The sequence below is a fragment of the Rhinoderma darwinii genome, chromosome 11, assembly GCF_050947455.1.
Source record: "Rhinoderma darwinii isolate aRhiDar2 chromosome 11, aRhiDar2.hap1, whole genome shotgun sequence".
In the NCBI taxonomy this organism is placed as follows: Eukaryota; Metazoa; Chordata; class Amphibia; order Anura; family Rhinodermatidae; genus Rhinoderma; species Rhinoderma darwinii.
The window spans coordinates 13,894,168-13,909,097 of record NC_134697.1 but is presented as its reverse complement, the minus strand read 5'-3'; the positions used below and the strand labels follow the sequence as shown (position 1 = coordinate 13,909,097).

Genomic DNA, 14,930 nt, shown 5'->3' with positions numbered 1-14,930 from the left:
TGACTCACTGGACAGTTCATTTTAGGTTTTCTCCCTTTCTATATTGGTTCTCATTCCCGGTGTCACTGCCAGGTCATAGTAGATGGATCCCCAGCGATCGGACGATGATGTCATATCCTGGCGATAGAAAATGCCATCAATGTCTATCTTGAGACAACCCCTTTAACTTCTAGTTTAATTCATTACATTCCCTCCTTCCACACTCTGGGGCCAAGACTTCATTAATGTATATGCCCCCCGCCCCTATATGTTTTCTACACCCTACATCTGGATTCATTTGAAGAGAATTTTAGGTCACATTTATAATACTTTGTCGCCACCATGAGGGGAATCTAGGCATTGCAGTCTCCGCATTAAGGCCTCATGCACACGACCGTGTTTTTGCGGCCGCAATTCCCCCCGAAAATTCACGGGAGAATTGCGGCCCCATTCTTTTCTATGGGGCCGTGCACACGACCGTAGTTTTTGCGGTCCATGCACGGCTCGGGAGCCCGGACCGCAGAAAGAACGGGCATGTCTTATTACGGCCCGGTTCTGCGGTCCGGGCTCATTGAAAACAATGGCCGCGGCCATGTACGTGTGCCACGATTTGCGGGCGGCCTGCGGCTGACAGTCCGCTGACAGTCCGCAGCCGGCCGAACAGAAAATCACGGCCGTGCACACGGCTACGGTCGTGTGCATGAGTCCTAAAGGTTATGTACACCGTTTGAGTAGGTTTTTTTTTTTTTTTAATAGATCAGTCCCTGTGTTTTGTGTAAGTTCTTAATTAGTTTTAATTAAAATTTTGTTTTACTTTTTGGGATACAGCTGCTCTGTATTCTGTATACAGAACAGCTGTATCTAGTGCTAAATCCTGTTGCCGTCAAGTCCGCGGACTTCAGTGACAGCGGGTCCTGCCTGTCTCTGACAGTTCATAACTTAGGTGTGCTGGATTACAGGTGGATCCTGCGTGTCAGAGACACAGGACCCGCTCTCACTGAACCCGTCAGGTCGTTGGGACTGACCGATTCAGGTTTCAGGGCTAGATATACTTGCTCTATATACAGGATACAAAGCAGCTGTATCTCAAAAAGTAACAATTATTTTTAATAAAAACAAATTAAGAACTTACACAAAACACACAGACTGATCTATTTGTTAAAAAAAAAGAAAAAAGAAAAAGCCCTCAAAGGGTGTACATAGGCCTTATTCACACAAGCATTTTTCTCATTATCGTGCTATCAGTTTTAACATTGGACAACACACTGACCAATGCAGTTCAATGGGGCTATTCACACATCCGTGTTTTTTCACGAAGCGTGAAACTAACCGCATGTCCTATTCTGGTCTGTTTATGCGGACCAGACTCGCCCTTTAAAGTCTATCGGTGATTGAAAATCCAGACAGCTCATGGACACCCATGTGCTGTTTTTCACTGATCAGTTACTGAAGAAATGCAGAAAAAAAAAGTGAAACCAGAAAGAACTTGCAGAGGACAAACATGGACGAGAAAAACGGATGACACAGAAACCACACTGACGCAACACAGGCATTCATACGCGGATGCAAATCTGACACGCTCAAGTGAATAAGGATTAACGAGGACCTGTAACCTGCCGAAAAAAACTGCAGTTGGATTGCAGGCGCCTCACAGAGTCTGATGCTTTTTCTTTTTCTTCTTCTAGCCCCCACCATTCCTGAGATATCGGGGCCGTTAGTTCTGGTGTCCGATATGCAAATGAGGCCTTTGACTGCCAAGTGGGCGGTTACCACTTATCAGGTGACAGGTGCTACCCACCCACATGACAGTCAAAGGCCACATTTGCATATCGGACACCAGAAATAACGGTACCGATATCTCCGGAACGGTGGGGGCTTGAAGAAAAATAAAAAATAGGCAGAATCTGTGAGACGCCTGCAATCTAACTCAGGGCCGCCATCAGGGGGGTATTAGGGGTAGTGGTGTGAGGGGCCCGGCCAAACCTAACTGAAAGGGGGGCCCGGCAACTGCCGCAACATTCTTTTGGTAGGAAAAAACGGGCCCCTGTAATGGGGCCCGTTTTTTTCACCAAAAGAATGTCGTGAGCTGCTGCTGCTGCGGGCCCCCTCCCCTCGTCATGGGGGGCCGTCAAACAGTCCGCCCGCGCGCGCACCCGATCGCGCGCACAAGGAAACTCCCGCGCGTGCGCACTCGCGAGCGCGCACCCACGAACGCCCGCACTGGAGACCGCCCGCGCGCGCACCCGCGATCGGCCGCGCGCGCACCCGCGAACGAAGCGCGCGCAGCCGCGGACACACATGGACAAAACTTACCTGGAGCCTGGCTGGAGGTGAAGGACTGGACGTCTGGACCGAAGACCTCGCCTGGAAGACATCGCCGGAAGAGGACTGGAGTGGGAGCAGCTCTTCTGACACGGTGAGTCAATTATCTCAAAGTGCTGTTTATGTATGGCCCTGTTCACACAGTATTTTGCAGGCAAAAAAAAATCTGCCTCAAAATTCCTTAAAGAATTTTGAGGCAGATTTTGACCTGCCCACACTATCTTGCCGCGTTTTTTTGCTGTGTTTTTTGCTCGCAGCGATTGAGGACAGCAGACAAAAAACGCAGCGAAAAATGCATTTTCTGCCTCCCATTGATTTCGATGGCAGGTCAGAGGCGGAACCGCGGCAAGAATGGACGTGCTGCTTTTTCTTTTTTCCGCGACTGGCTCCCATTGATTTCAGATTACATCAATGGGAGGCGGTTTTGGAAGTTTTTTGGTGCTGATTCTGACGCAGCGTCCGAGTCAATATCAAGGCCCAAAAACTGTGTGAACTGGGCCTTATTGTTAGGGCTTATTCAGACGAACGTGTAATACATCCGTGCAACGCGCGTGATTTTCACGCGCCTCGCACGGACCTGTGTTACTCTATGGGGCCGTGCAGACTGTCAGTGATTTTCACGCAGCGTGTGTCCGCTGCGCAAAACCCACGACATGTCCTATATTTGTGCATTGTTCGCGCATCACGCACCCATTGAAGTCAATGGGTGCGTGAAGATCCCGCCCAGCACTTCCGCAGCCGTATAAACTATGAATGAAAACAGAAAAGCACCACGTGCTACAAACATCCAAACAGAGTGTCATAATGATGGCGGCTGAGCGAAAATCACGCAACCACGCATCATACGCTGCTGACACACGGAGCAGTTATGGACCTTTTGCATGCGCAAAACGCCACGTTTTTTGCGCGTGCAAAAAGCACATGCTCGTGTAAATCCGGCCTTAGGGTAGGAACACACTAGGCATGAACGCTGCGGATTTTATGCAACACATTTTATTGTGGATAATCCGCAGCGTATCACAGTCGCAGCAGAGTTGATTAGATATGAACAAATCTCATCCACACGCTGCAAAAATAATGGACCTGCAGTGTGGCTTTTGGCTTTTTAAGCCGCAGCGTGTCAATGTATTCTGTGGAATCGCTGCTCCTCTGTTGCGGAAATGGCGCGGTTCTGCCGCAAAAATCACACATGAGAAAAAAAAAAGGTACTTTTTTAAATTGATAAAAAGTTTAGACTTGCCCCGGCCGTAGTCCTGGTGACGCGATCCTCTATTCTTAGCGCAGCCCCGCCTCCTGTCATGACGTTTCATCCCATGTGACTGCTGCAGCGGTCACATGGTCTACAGCGTCATCCCAGGAGGCGGGGCTACGTTCAGAAGAGAGAGATGCGTCACCTAAACTACGGCCAGGGCAAGTCTAAACTTTTTTTTCCTTGCAGGATTCCCGCAGCGGACACGCCTCACCAAACCTGCGCCACTATTTGGTGCGGTTTTGCTGGCAGAATTCCCTGCGGCTACCGGGGCGGATAAGCTGTGTAGTTTTACTCAGCATATCCGCCTAGTGTGTCCCTTATGATGTCACTCCTGGAGCTGCTGCCGGTCTCTAAATAGGCAGTTGGTCCAGTAGAATTTGGAATTTTTTTTTTTTTGTGAACCAGCTTAAAAAAATACAAAACTTTTGTGTTAGGGCCTGTTCACATCACCGTTCGCTTCCGTTCCGGGGTTCCGTCTGAGGTTTCTGTCGGGTGAACCCCGCAACGGAAAGTGAAAGTGACAGCACAGCTTCCGTTTCCATCACCATTAGCGCAGTCGACTACGCTATTGATTCCGTCCGAAAACCAGCCGGAATGGTGACGAACGGAAACCATTAGCGATGTTTCCGTCACCATTGAGATCAATGGTGACTGAAACGGAAGCTGTGCTGTCACTTTCACTTTCTGTTGCGGTGTTCACCCGACAGAAACCTCAGACGGAACCCCGGAGCGGAAGCGAACAGTGATGTGAACAGGCCCTAACACAAAAGTTTTGTATTTTTTTAAGCTGGTTCACAAAAAATAATAATTCCAAATTCTACTGAACCAACTGCCTATTTAGAGACCGGCAGCAGCTCCAGGAGCGACATCATAAGGGACACACTAGGCGGATATGCTGAGTAAAACTACACAGCTTATCCCGGGAGCCGCAGGGAATTCTGCCAGCAAAACCGCACCAAATAGTGGCTCAGGTTTGGTGCAGGGAAAAAAAGTTTAGACTTGCCCCGGCCGTAGTTTAGGTGACGCATCTCTCTCTTCTGAACGTAGCCCCGCCTCCTGGGATGACGCTGTAGACCATGTGACCTGCAGCAGTCACATGGGATGAAACGTCATGACAGGAGGCCGAGCTGCGCTAAGAATAGAGGATCGCGTCACCAGGACTACGGCCGGGGCAAGTCTAAACTTTTTTATAAATTTTAAAAAGTGCCTTTTTTTTTTCTCATGTGTGATTTTTGCGGCAGAACCGCAGCATTTCCGCAACAGAGGAGCAGCGATCCCACAGAATACATTGACACGCTGCGGCTTAAAAAGCCAAAAGCCACACGGCAGGTCCATTATTTTTGCAGCGTGTGGATGAGATTTGTTCATATCTGACCCCCTCGGCTGCGACTGTGATACGCTGCGGATTTTCCACAATAAAATGTGTTGCATAAAATCCGCAGCGTTCATGCCTAGTGTGTTCCTACCCTAAGGCCGGATTTACACAAGCGTGTGCTTTTTGCGCGCGCAAAAACGTGGCGTTTTGCGCATGCAAAAGGTCCATAACAGCTCCGTGTGGCAGCAGCGTATGATGCGCGGCTGCGTGGTTTTCGCGCAGCCGCCATCATTATGACACTCTGTTTGGATGTTTGTAGCACGTGGTGCTTTTCTGTTTTCATTCATAGTTTATACGGCTGCGGCAGTGCTGGGCGTGATTTTCACGCACCCATTGACTTCAATGGGTGCGTGATGCGCGAACAATGCACAAATATCGGACATGTCGTGAGTTTTACGCAGCGGACACACGGACACACGCTGCGTGAAAATCACTGACAGTCTGAACGGCCCCATAGAGTAACATAGGTCCGTGCGAGGCGCGTGAAAATCACTGACAGTCTGAACGGCCCCATAGAGTAACATAGGTCCGTGCGAGGCGCGTGAAAATCACGCACGTTGCACGGATGTATTACACGTTCGTCTGAATAAGCCTTAACAATAAGGCCCAGTTCACAGAGTTTTTGGGCCTTGATATTGACTCGGACGCTGCGTCAGAATCAGCACCAAAAAACTTCCAAAACCGCCTCCCATTGATTTAATCTGAAATCAATGGGAGCCAGTCGCGGAAAAAAGAAAAAGCAGCACGTCCTTTCTTGCCGCGGTTCCGCCTCTGACCTCCCATCGAAATCAATGGGAGGCAGAAAATGCATTTTTCGCTGGGTTTTCTGTCTGCTGTCCTCAATCGCCGCAGGCAAAAAACGCGGCAAGATAGTGTGGGCAGGTCAAAATCTGCCTCAAAATTCGGTGCGCGGTTCCAGGCGGGTGCGCATGCGCGGGAGTTTGCGGGTGCGCGTGATCGGTCGCACGGGCGGCGGTGTTTGACGGCCCCCATGCTACCCAGGGCCGCCATCAGGGGGGGTATTAGGGGTACTGATGTGAGAGGCCCGGCCAAACCTAATTGAAAGGGGGGCCCGCAGCTCATGACATTCTTTTGGTGAAAAAAACGGGCCCCATTGCAGGGGCCTGTTTTTTTTCTACCAAAGGCAAGTCGCGGCAGTTTGCCGGGCCCCCCTTTCAATTAGGTTTGGCCGGGCCTCTCACATCAGTACCCATAATACCCCCCCTCATGGCGGCCCTGGGTAGCATGATATAGTGCTGGACGGAGTACCGTTAACAGGCGGTGCCACGGTAGGGGGGCCCAGAAAATTTAGCTGTAGGGGGCCCTGAAATTCCTGATGGCGGCCCTGATCTAACTGAGATGTCAACTGCAGTTTTTTTGGTCAGGTGACCGGTTCTCTTTAAAGGGGTTTTCCCATAATTAATATTTTTCACCTGTCCACAGAATAGGTGATGATAAATGTCTGATCGGTGGGGATTCGACCGCTGGGACCAGTCACGAGAACTGGCTTACCTTGCCGTTCCTGGGAGTCCCTGCGACCACAGCTACATTTCTTTCTATGGGGCCCATTGAGCGCTATCTTCGGCAGCCCCATAGAAATTAATGGAGCGGTGGCCGAGCATGCTCACTATGGAGGTCTCAGGAACGGCAAGGTAAGCCCGTTCTTGTGATCGGTGGGGGTCCCAGTGGTCGGACTTCCACCGATCAGATATTTATCACCTGTCCTGTGGATAGGTGATAAATAATGATTTATAGGAAAACCCCTTTAAAGGGAACCTGTCACCAGCATTTCCCTTATTGAGCTCTACTCCCCCCTCGCTGGGCGCTGCTGTCAAAAGTTCATTGCCGTCATCCCCTCTCCTAAACTCCTCCGATAGTAAATAACGGTCTGCAAACATTTTGCGCCTTTTATGGTAATAATCCGGCAGTCTCGTTCGTTCCTCTTCTTATGCCTGCCCATCGCCGAAAAGTGGGCCGCCCTGAATGCTGTCACTCAAAAGTAAGGAGGCGGGGTTAACTCTGAAAGGTTTGAGGTTTGAGTCTTTTATGCTCATTAGCCTACGGTGCGGGAACACTAGAAACAGGAACAATAAAGGTGCGGAGCGACTTACAAGATAATTATAGGTTACATAGAAATTATTTTTTACCCACTACCACCAGGTATTGCTGGTTTGAGGGTATGTTCACACGGCCTATTTTCGCCCGTTTTTTGGGCCGTAAACCTCTGAAAAACGGCCGAAAAATCGGAAGCAGAACACCTCCAAACATCTGCCCATTGATGTCAATGGGAAAACGGCTTTCTTTTCCGACGGAGCGACACTTCTTGGGATGTTTTTGGAGCCGTTTTCCATAGACTCCAAAAACGGCCGTAAAAAACGCAGCGAAAATCGCGAGTGGCACAAAAAACGTCTGAAAATCAGGAGCTGTTTTCTCTTGAAAACAGCTCTGTATTTTGAGATGTTTTTTTCTCACTGGATGTGAACATAGCCTAATAGGTGAAATGCTGGTGACCGGTTCCCTTTAAGTAATTTTTGGAGCAGGCTCACTAAATTTACAAGGGGTACACATAGGGTTGCCACCAGGCCAGTAAAGAATCGGCCCAGTTGGTATTTACACTGGGGTGCCTGTAAAAGTAAAATCATTTTTACCGGCAATGGCAAGCGCCAGTATTTTTGTATAATATAATCGTGCGTTCGCGGTCAGATTACTTCCTATGTGGATTGGATATTCCTCCTTTGCCAGACTGGCCGCCCCTCGGAACGTCCGCAGCGTCAGGACTAGGTCAAGTGGGGAAAATCTGCAAAAACTGTCAGAAGCTTTATAAATATAGAGCACATTTACACGGTGGCCCCGTGTTATCCAATAACTCATCATAGAGCCCCCCCTTATATGTCTCAAATAATCCCCCCGTAATTGGGAGACATAAAATGAATTTGTTGAGTCGCTCTTACATGCAATGTAAGGCCGGGTTCCCTCTGGTTGGATACGTTGTATAAGAACTGCGCAGCATATCTGACCTGGAACCCACAGCAGCTTCCGTCCACATTGTGGTGCGGTTTTTCGAACTGAATTTCTGCTGCGGAAAAACAAAAAACGTTCATACTTACCCCCTCCCTCTTCCCTGCGCATAGTCCGGCCCCCAAAGATGACGTTGCAGGCCATGTGACGCTGCAGAGGTCACATGGGATGCAACGTCATCCCAGGAGGCCGGATTATGCGCAGGGAAGAGGGAGGGAGTTCTGGGTAAGTATGAATTAATTTTTTTTTCCCTGAGTTGCGAACCCGCAAAAGAAAAAAGCAACGAAAAGTAGTAAAAACGGACATGACTCGGATTTAATTTTCGCACCTTAGGTCAACTTATTAACGTTTATGCTACCGTTTTTTTTCTGCAGCGTGGGCATGACGTTTTCTAAATCTTATACATTTTGCTGCTAATTTCCGCAGCATTTACGCTACATGGGAACCCGGCCTGATGAACAGGAGGGCGGCTGCTTTTCGTGTGGCAGTGGGGGGTCCCCTTACCTACAAGGACCCTGTGAAGTTGCACATATTACAAATCGAGATTCAGAACACGTTTTATCCATTATTCCCGGGTTACACCATGAGGGGTTACGTGGCGGTTGCAGCCATAGGAATCCATAAAAGCGAAAAAACCCAACGCAGTGTAAACGGTAATAAATTGAGCTGCGGTGCGGAATTCCTGCTGCGGTACGAAAAATACGCACCACAGGTCAATTTCTGGATGGATATTTTACACAGCGTGTGGATGAGTTGTTAAATCTCCCGCACTTTGCTGCTACTGTATTCTGCTGCGTATTTTCTGTCCGTAATTCCGGGCGCAGAATATGCAGCAATTCCGCTACGTGTGGACGAGCCCTAAGTATGAACTTTTTTTTTTCCCCAGCTCTGTTTTCCGCAGTGAAAATTCAGTTTGAAAAATCGCACCACAATGTATATGATGTGAAATATCGCACATTGCGGTGCGATATTTCGGACGGAAGCTACTGCGGGTTCCAATTCGGATACGCTGCGCAGTTTTTCTGCAGCGTATCCGACCCATGGGAACCCGGCCAAACCGTTGTCCAATAGTAGCACAATATTTCATTTCTGTTGGAGCATAGAAAAGGACATACTTGTAAATCACCACTAGGGGGAGCTCACTGCATATAGATTTCTGATATGTACACCTTTAAAAACGTGTTGTGTTTTTTTGTTGTTTTTTTTTTTATAAAAAGGTCCATCATTGTGTTTGGTGCAAGTTTCTAATTAGTTTTTATTAAAAATTATTTTAACTTTTTGAGATATGGCTGCTTTGTTTCCTATATACAGAGCAGATGTAACTAGCGCTGAGACCTGAATCCGTCAGATCAGCGGGACTGCCGGGTTCAGTGTCTATACACAGGATACAAAGCAGCTGTATCTCCAAAAGGTCAAATCATTTTTCATAAAATGTAATTAGAAAGTTGCACAAAACACACAGACATTTTTTTTTTAATAGCTGTACATAGAATTTAAATTCGAAATGTCAGACAAGCTTTATAAACGTTGTAGATATTTGGAATTAATTAGGCCACACCTTCAGAACTGACAATCATTGGTCCAAAAAGCATCCAAAAAAAAATGGCGGTCAAACATTATTGTGTGTGGGACATTTTTGACTCCAGATCAACTCCAAAACACTGCGCCAATTTTTCCCAATATGTGTCAATACATTGGAGACACCAACTGCAGTTCCTGTCTCCAACCACCAGATGTCTCCCTTTGATTCCATATGGAAGCGCAGGACCTTTCCGATCAGCGTGTATTTACATTGTAGCGTGAGATTCACTGGCGTAGCTATAGGGGTCGCAGCGGTCGCAATTGCGACCGGGCCCCGAAGCCAGGGGGGCCCACGGCCCCCCGCACCACATCAATAAAAAGTTACTATAGTAACTCGGGCCGCGGGCCCCTGTTACTATAGTAACATACTTTACTTACCTTCCTGGTTCCGGATCGCAGCGGAGGTCCTGACGTCAAGCGCTGTGCGCAGCGCATGACGTCACAGCGCTATGCCGCCGCGCACAGCATCGAGACTACAGAACTCCCGCCGTGGCCGAAGAGGAAGGTAAGGTTAGCCCTGACTGGCGGGGTCTGACTCCCGGGACCCGCCAATCAGCTGTTTTGAAGGGGCCGCAGCACTCGTACGAGAGCTTCTCCCCTTCATTCCTGTCACTTCATTCCGGTCACACTGTGAATCGGTGTCGGCGATTCACAGTGTGAGCGAGTAGTGAAATGAAGGGGAAGCAGCTCTCGTACGAGTGCTGCGGCCCCTTCAAAACAGCTGATTTGCGGGTCCCGGGCGACACATCAGCTATTGATGGCCTATCCTGTGGATAGGCCATCAATGTTTAGGGACTGCACAACCCCTAAGCCTACGATGTATCAGGCTTAGGGGGCCCATGAGACAGGATCACAGATTGTGTGATCCTGTCTGCTGGGCCCTGTATCTAAGCCAATCACATGGTAGGCTTAGATACATGGCCCATGCGTGATCCTGTCTGCTGGGCCCTGTATCTAAGCCTACCACACTGTAGGTTTAGATACAGGGCCCCAGCACACACTAATCTTATACTGTATAAGATTACTGTCTGCTGGACCCTGTATCTAAGCCTACCTTGTGGTAGGCTTAGATATAGGGTCCCACAGACAGTATCACACATGGGCCCTGTATCTAAGCCTTAGGGTATGTGCACAGACACTAATTACGTCCGTAATTGACGGACGTATTTCGGCCGCAAGTACCAGACCGAACACACTGCAGGGAGCCGGGCTCCTATCATTATAGTTATGTACGATGCTAGGAGTCCCTGGCTCGCTGCAGGACAACTGTCCCATACTGTAAACATGTTTTCAGTACGGGACAGTTGTCCTGCAGCGAGGCAGGGACTCCTAGCGTCGTACATAACTATGATGCTAGGAGCCCGGCACCCTGCAGTGTGTTTGGTCCAGTACTTGCGGCCGAAATACGTCCGTCAATTACGGAGGTAATTAGTGTGTGTGCACATACCCTAACACATGTGTTACTAATCATTTTTTGTGTGTTTTCTTACAGGTTCGGTCGTTGGACTACGGCGGATTCCAGGACTACTTCGATGACAGCTTTTTTTTTTTATTAATAAAATGGTTAATGAGGGCTGTGTGGTTTTTTTTTTTTATTTCAATAAAATATTTTTTCTATGTCTTTGTGTTTTTTTTTTAAACTATATTACTACCGCCTTAGTAATGGCCGCCGGCTGATTGACAGCATCCATTGCTAAGGCGGGGCTTAGTGTTAGCAGGTACAGAGGCTAACACTAACCCCCATTATTACCCCGTTACCCACCACCACCAGGGGTGCTGGGAAGAGCCGGGTACCATCCAGTACTTGACCATCTGTAGTGATGGTTGGCCACTGGGGTGGCCGCAGGCTGGTATTATAAGGATTGGAAAGGTCAAAAACAGTGGCCCTTCATCCTGGTAATGCTGCCTGCTGCTGCTTTATTGTATCTGGCTGGTTATAAAAATGGGGGGGACCCCACGTCATTTAAAAAAAAAAAAAAAATAATTGGAAAGAACGATGTCGGGTCCCCCCCAATTTTCATAACCAGCCAGATACAACACAGCAGCAGCAGGCAGCATTACCAGGGTGGGAAGGGCCACTGTTTTTGGCCTTCCCCAGCCTAATACTACCAGCCTGCGGCCACCCCGGTGCCTGCCCGTCACTACAGATGGTCGGGTACTGGTTTGTACCCGGCTCTTCCCAGTACCCCTGGTGGCGGTGGGTACCGGGCTAATAATGGGGGGGGTTAGTGTAGCCTCTGCACCGGCTAACATTAAGCCTCACCTTAGTAATGGAGGTTGTCAATCAGCCAGCGGCCATTACTAAGGCGGTAGTAATAAAGTTTAAAAAGATACAAGCACATAGAAAAAATATTTTATTGAAATAAAAAAACACAACCCTCATTAACCATTTTATTGAGAATAAAAAAAACGCCGTCATTGAAGTCCTCAAATCCGAAGTCCAACAACCGAACCTGTAAAAAAAACACAAACACAAAAATAATCAGTAACACATAAAGAAGCAAAATTATTATTCTTACCTATCCTGGGTCCAGCGCTGGAGACGCAATGTCAGCGAGCTGGGCCCTGTATCTAATCCTATCATGTGTGATACAGTCTGCTGAGCTGTGTATCTAATCCAATCATGTATGATACTGTCTGCTGGGCCCTATATCTAATCCGATCATGTGTGATACTGTCTGCTGAGCCACTGTATCTAATCCTATCATGTGTGATACTGTCTGCTGAGCCACTGTATCTAATCCTATCATGTGTGGTACTGTCTGCTGAGCCACTGTATCTAATCCTATCATGTGTGATACTGTCTGCTGAGCCACTGTATCTAATCCTATCATGTGTGGTACTGTCTGCTGAGCCACTGTATCTAATCCTATCATGTGTGGTACTGTCTGCTGAGCCACTGTATCTAATCCTATCATGTGTGATACTGTCTGCTGGGCCACTGTATCTAATCCTATCATGTGTGATACTGTCTGCTGAGCTGTGTATCTAATCCTATCATGTGTGATACTGCCTTCTGAGCCACTGTATCTAATCCTATCATGTGTGATACTGTCTGCTCAGCCACTGTATCTAATCCTATCCATAGTTTATAGGGTCGTAGTGCTATAGATATGCTATGCTGTCTCATATACACACTTTTTTTTGGGGCGGACACATATGTATTGGGGCTATTTCCCGGACATTTTAAGCCCTGAGGGTATGTTCACACGGCAGCGTCCGTTACGGCTGAAATTACTGTGCTGTTTTCAGGAGAAAACAGCACCGTAATTTTTGGCATGTGGAGGCGTCTTTTGCTGCGTCCATTACGGAAGTAACTGAAGCTGGTTTTCCATGGAGTCCATGGAAAACGGCTCCATTTACGTCTGAAGAAGTGACAGGCACTTTTTTACGCGCCGCCTTTTGACAGCGATGCGTAAAAAAAAATGACCGTCGGCACAGAACATCGTGAGGGTATGTGCACACACACTAATTACGTCCGTAATTGACGGACGTATTTCGGCCGCAAGTTCCGGACCGAACTCAGTGCAGGGAGCCGGGCTCCTAGAATCATAGTTATGTACGACGCTAGGAGTCCCTGCCTCGCTGCAGGACAACTGTCCTGTACTGTAATCATGTTTTCAGTACGTGACAGTTGTCCTGCAGCGAGGCAGGGACTCCTAGCATCGTACATAAGTATGATGGTAGGAGCCCGGCTCCCTGCACTGTGTTCGGTCCGGGACTTGCGGCCGAAATACGTCCGTCAATTACGGACGTAAATAGTGTGTGTGCACATACCCTAAGACCCATTCAAATGAATGGGCAGATGTTTGCCGACGCTTTTGAGCCGCATTTTCGGACGTAATTCAATGCTAAAACGCCCTAATTACGTCCGTAAATAGTGTGTGTGAACCCAGCCTTAGTGACGCCCCCGGCTGCTAGTGCTGCATTGTTGGGTCACTTAGGAGACCCAGCGATGCAGCTGAAAGTGGACCGTCGGCCATGAGAAGTTTGCGGGGGGGGGGGGGCCCAGTAAGAATTCTTGCATCGGGGCCCATGAGCCTCTAGCTACGCCCCTGGTGAGATTTGCTTTAATTCTATAAGACTATCAATGGAATTTTTAAAAAAATTTTAGACTAGAATTATTTCAAATACGTTAAAAAAGAAGAAAAACGAAGGACGCTGTTCGTGGGGGAGGGGTGACGGCGAGGACAGAGCCTTTACTGACCCAGTTGAACAGTTACATAAGTAGTACAATGCGAGTTCGGGCCACTCTGGAGACGCGCGTGTGCGACCGAATGTGGGGTTTCTAGATATTAAATGAGATATATGAGGCTCCGAGTCTTAAAGGGCCGGTACACAGAGCAATGGCTGGAAACAATGACAACAATACGCAGCTATAGTCAATCCTTGGTCGACCGAACGATTAGTCCCGGCGGGTTCTCGGTACAAAGGAGTGAATGCTGTTACTCTACAGCGCGGCCAATAATCTGTTCCTGCCACTAATCTTGTTTCTATTGCAGTTCATCTGAGTAAGCGGCAGGTGAAGCGAAGCGGGAAACCGGAGACGCTGCCATGATTGTCTGTCTGCTCTAGTGTTACCGAGCCGCTCTGAAATCCTGGCTGTAATTGGAATCCAAATATTCAATAACTGAGCTCATCTATATACAGAAGTGCGGACCGTGTAGACATGATGGAAGGAAGGAGGCCCGGAGAGGACATTTACTCGCATCCCATGAATTAAAGGGGTTATAGAAGAACAGAAAATAGAGTCTTCTTTGTTTTTCCCTGAAACAGTGCCACCCTTGTCCATGGCCGTGTCTGGTATTGCAGCTTCTAAGTGAATGGGACTGAGCTGCAATACCTGACACAGCCTGTTTACCAGGGGGCACTGTTTCTGGAAAAATAAAGCAGACTGTTTTCCTATTCTCATCCAAATTGAATATATTATGGTTAAAATTCTTAGAACTTGGTCTTAAAGGGACAGTGTCATGATTTTTGAGTGTCATGACACTACCAAATTATTACAGGGAAAAATTTGGAGCTCTTGGATGTCCTGCCATTCCATGGGCATAAATGCAGACCCAGAGTTTGGCTGCTAAGGGTCAAGTCCTGTCATTGGGCAGCCCCTCTCTCCATCATCTACATGCCCATTCGAGATCGTTATGTCTTGTACATCCAAAAGAAAAAGGACAGTTCCCCTTTAAGTGCGTTTTTTGTGGGGTTTTTTGTGAAATTTTGGACCATAATGCAGTGGGGAGTTGTAGTCAAACGTCTCATAATCTGGGCATGACGTCCGCCCATGACAGGAGATCTCTGTTCACTGACGCGCTTCTATGTGGTGAAAGGGCGCAACAAATGTCAGCGGTTGTTATCCCGTCAGCAGTTACCTGTAGGACGGATCCAATCCGTAGTTAAAGCAGT

General features: G+C 48.1%; 1 protein-coding gene across 2 annotated transcripts in view; it reads left to right on the top strand.

The window, feature by feature from the left end:
- KCNIP2 (potassium voltage-gated channel interacting protein 2) overlaps window positions 1-14,930 on the top strand; it is a 344,365-nt gene that overhangs the window by 134,651 nt on the left and 194,784 nt on the right. The gene's annotated exons all lie outside the window — the stretch shown is intronic.